The 4,921-nt window shown below is 39.1% G+C and overlaps 1 long non-coding RNA gene across 1 annotated transcript in view; it reads left to right on the top strand.

Moving 5' to 3' along the window:
• Positions 1–1,537: 1,537 nt before the first annotated feature.
• Positions 1,538–4,921, top strand: part of LOC106815827 — a 10,707-nt gene continuing 7,323 nt past the window's right edge. Inside the window, exon 1 of the long non-coding RNA XR_001394796.1 lies at positions 1,538–1,624. This is a non-coding gene — a long non-coding RNA (uncharacterized LOC106815827). The remainder of the gene's footprint in view (positions 1,625–4,921) is intronic.

Genomic DNA, 4,921 nt, shown 5'->3' with positions numbered 1-4,921 from the left:
CCGACGTAGGTTTATCAATAGTTATAACCCTTTTTCGGTTGCAATTTTGGATTATAATACAAGATTTATCACAATACTTACACATGCCTTAACATATAATAATGACATATTTCACAAATCCGTAGGAATGAAAGAAGTGGCACTGATATTTGTATTTTTAAATATACAACATCACTGTGAGAAGTACAAGCCAGATTTTATGATGTTATTACATAATCGACGTTGGAAAGTCATTGTTATGTTACAGGTGTTACATCAGATGATACAAGTGTTGAGCTGTTCCCTGAACTTAATCCGAGTAAAATCATACAAGGTTTGAACAAACAGCTGTTATGAATGTATAAAACTGAATATATAATGTATAACACTAACAGTGATCATTGTTGGAACTTTTTCGGAATATTTCGTTCGACTAATATACATTAAAGGCAACAATTTTCTATATTAATATAACTGTATTACCTTAAATATTTCTTAAATTGTGCATATTCAAAAATACCTAAATAGTTACTTTCTTCTAAATTTTCCTGCAATATTTTATGTGCCAACGAGTTGTGAATCAATGTTTCATCTATATGGAACTGTAAATGGATCACATTACTGTACTCATGGTTTGAAAACAATCATTACAGAAACTGAATTCTCAGATGAAATTGACACTGACAGTTATGTTCCAAGCAGCAGCAGTAATGAAGAAACTCTTTCAGATCAGTCAGATGAGCTTCGAATGATGGGTAAGCATGAAACGCTGTACATGGCATTTACATCACTGTGGAAAACACATTTGGATTTTTAAAGCAACCAAATGTGTAAAGTGATATCATATATTTTACATATAGATTTGAGCATATGACAATCACAATGGGATACAGTAAAATTCGCATAAGTCGACACCGTCTAAGTCGTCAATTTGCGTAAGTCGACATGGAAGTCAAAGTCCCGATTCGCTCACATATTAAATCCATTGGAATAGCCCAGCCTAGGTCGACATATATATGTCGTCATTATGTAAAAGTCGACGCCCTCAGACAGGTCCCATGTAATACAAACAACAGTAATTTCCAATCTGTAAAGGCCCGCTTATGTCGGCCTACGATTTGACTATCGGCGACTACTTTATCGCCCGCGCGATTAGCAGCGTAGCAACACTCACGTCGACTTGAAGTGACTTCACGCTGTACATCGCCGATTAGATCGCAGCGTTCTGCAGGAAACGTAGACGGGTTTGCGGCCCCAGTATTTGTACTAGCACAAGCAGTTCTTTAGCCCAAACAGAGCAAGCTTTGTAACATGTGTTTTGTACGTGTTACATGGATTAGTCAGTGGAGCTAGACTAGTAGTTGTTTTAGCCATAGTCCAGCTAGACAGCGTCGCTCAACCAGATGCGCGGCTACATTGATGTATTAGGGAGAATGGCAGACGTGGTTAGGTTAGGCAGTTTCGAGAGTCAGTGTGAAATTGGGGTAGGACGTAGGCTCTGAGAACGGGTACATGTGCGGGCGGTATGTTTGTAGGAGTTTTGGGAGGTATTAGATAGGACAGAGATGGAGAGACTGGATGGTGGTTCTGGGCGCGAGAGTGAGCACACGCGCTTATGCGCGTGTGCGGCGTTCTTTGTCTGTGTGTAAGGAGATGTGATGTGTCTAAGCTATTAAAGATTGTACAGTTTACCACACAAGTTTGGATCTACTTCATCATTTCTACATGAACATTCATTCCTGTTTACAGCTTGACGCCGGGACCAATCCACATAAAACGAGTCACATGACCAACAAAATGGTGCTTACCAGTAAACATCAGGTAACTTCGTAAATCTATCCTCAATTTTCTGAAAATCGTTATAATTATGTGCAGAAAAAAAATTTAAAAAATTGCCTGTGATATACGGAAAACTTTAAATAAATATATATTTGAGAAAGGGTTTGTGCAATAATCCCTCCATGTAAACTGCATGCTGTGTACAGTGTAGGCTAGCTGCCATTTTGTTAATCACGTGACTTTTGATAATCATGTGACTCGACACGTAATAATACGACGGTAGCGGTGATTGGCTGCCACTCACGATTTGTCGCCGACCGCCGCATAGAAATAGAACCATTTATATTCCTGCGATTGCAGTCGGCGACCGCATTTTCGATCTTAAGAGAACTCATTTCGAGTTTAGTCGCCGATGTTTTTATCAGCGATCTGACCGGTTTTTGACGTACGATCTTCAAATTTTGTCGGAGACTAGGTCGTAAGGGCAACCTGAGTTAGCCTTAAAGGCCCGCTTAAATATATATATCGGCCTAACGACCTAGTCGCCAACAACATTTGAAAATTGGAAGCTAAAAAAATACGCCATTTGGGCAATTTTTAACATAATTGCAAGGTTGTACAAACAGGAGAAGGAGCCTTCCTGGTATATCTAGAGTCAACATAATATCATTTATTTATTTTGCACAACTCAAAATGGTGTCAATAAATCATATAAATATTTCTGTGTTAAATAGAAAGAATAGTTAAATAGACAAAAATAGAAAATACAGCCATTGGGTCTCTGAATGTCACATAGCCATTGGGCCTCTGAATGTCACACAGCCATTGGGTCTCTGAATGTCACACAGCAATTGGTCCTCAGAACGTCACACAGCAAATGGTTCTCTAAATGTCACACAGCCATTGGACCTCGGAATGTCACACAAAGGTCCTCAGACACCTGTTTTTTAAATATTTTTTTAAAGCCAAATACTTTCTTTCTAATAATGATAGGAATATTCTGATGTTGGTTTTAGACAGTGAGAAGGCTCTTATGATAGGACCCTACTGCATAGTTCTGTATACATATTATTTCATGTGGTCCTCGCTTCTCTCTTGAAATGTCATGGTCCTCACTTTACATCCGATGCCTGTATGTGTGTAGGTGTGTGTGTGTTAGATATGGTGGGGTTTGAAGATAGTTAAGGAGGAAATTTAGATTAGAGGGGCACTGAATCGATGATGTGACCGGTTTTTGACGTACGATCTTCAAATTTTGTCGGCGACTAGGTCGTAAGGGCAACCTGAGTTAGCCTTAAAGGCCCGCTTATATATATATATATATCGGCCTAACGACCTAGTCGCCAACAAGATTTGAAAATTGGAAGCTAAAAAAATACGCCTTTTGGGCAATTTTTAACATAATTGCAAGGTTGTACAAACAGGAGAAGAAGCCTTTCTGGTAGCTAAAAGACCACTGAAAGGAGAGAATGTTTTCACTTTAGCGCTAGGGTCGGTAAAGTAAAATGTCATGAAACAAATTAAAATGCTGGAACGTTACTTGCGGGTCGCTTTTGGGTTCAAGTTAAAAGTTGTGTTAAAAATATAGTTATGAAAAATAACAAGCTAGAGGAGAGAAAGATGCACTAAGAGGCTTCTGACGTCAGGCGGTTGCCAAGCGTGACTTTTGAAAACCTTGATAGTGTTTCTTTAAAATTGCCAAACGGTGTTGCAACTTGCAATTCAAAAACGCTGAATGTGGTATTATTGGATGCTGTATTAAAATTGCATAAAATTGTCCGTTTCCAAGTTCATTTAATAGAAAGAATCAGTACTTGCAACGTTATTAACCAGTTCTATTATACGAATGTGCAAAGAACATTAATAGAACAGTAGAAGAACATGGGAAATTCAATAATCAATAAATGCTCAATTATCAATAATATTCAAGTTTCGTGTTTGGTAAAACTATTTGTTATTTTTTCTACAAAAATACTGGGGTAAATTATATAGCCTTTGTTCTTAAAACCTACATGTTTAGTGAAACACATATGATACATAAACATCTTAATCAGAAATCAACAGACCACTCCTCAGTTTGATTTACACTCTAATAGTTTACAAGGGAGATATAGTGATCCACTAGAAGGCGCAGAGATAGTCAACATAATATCATTTATTTGTTTTGCACAACTCAAAATGGTGTCAATAAATCATATAAATATTTCTGTGTTAAATAGAAAGAATAGTTAAATAGACAAAAATAGAAAATACAGCCATTGGGCCTCTGAATGTCACATAGCCATTGGGCCTCTGAATGTCACACAGCCATTGGGTCTCTGAATGTCACACAGCAATTGGTCCTCAGAACGTCACACAGCAATTGGTCCTCTAAATGTCACACAGCCATTGGACCTCGGAATGCACACAAAGGTCCTCAGACACCTGTTTTTTTAATGTCTTTTTAAAGCCAATACTTTCTTTCTAATAATGATAGGAATATTCTGATGCTGGTTTTAGACAGTGGGAAGGCTGTTATGATAGGACCCTACTGCATAGTTCTGTATACATATTACTTCATGTGGTCCTCGCTTCTCTCTTGAAATGTCATGGTTCTCACTTTACATCCGATGCCTGTATGTGTGTAGGTGTGTGTGTGTTAGATATGGTGGGGTTTGAAGATAGTTAAAGAGGAAATTTAGATCAGCGGGGCACTGAATCGATGATGTGATCATCGTTTTGAATAAGGGGGAGGTAAATGTAACATGTGGTTTACAGAAGAGTCAGTAGAGTTAGACTAGGGGTTGTTTTAGTAATAGTTTATCCAGATGAGACGGGATACTAGAGAAGCATTGCCGAAAAGAGGTGTTGATCCGAAGTGCTGAGCGGACATCTTGCGCGCAGTTCCGCGGCAAGGCGCACGCGACCGCGGGAACGTCCTACGACAGTTTGCAGCGCTGGCAGCTATGGATCCGTGCGCCGAATGCATAGGCCGGCGCACGAATCCATAGCTGCCAGCGCTCAGTCCGCAATTTTAGTGGGGGAAACAGAGGGCAGACATTTGGAACGTGAACAGTGTTCACTTGTTATAAAAACTGTAACGTCTCTGTTCATAACCGAGCTGTGTCACGGCAAAATCACAGACTGACGAAATTCTCACGTTCGCGAACCTTGCCCAGTAATG

This window comes from Priapulus caudatus, unplaced genomic scaffold (assembly GCF_000485595.1).
Source record: "Priapulus caudatus unplaced genomic scaffold, Priapulus_caudatus-5.0.1 Scaffold1212, whole genome shotgun sequence".
Classification (NCBI taxonomy): Eukaryota; Metazoa; Priapulida; class Priapulimorpha; order Priapulimorphida; family Priapulidae; genus Priapulus; species Priapulus caudatus.
This window is presented reverse-complemented; position numbering and strand designations above follow the sequence as displayed.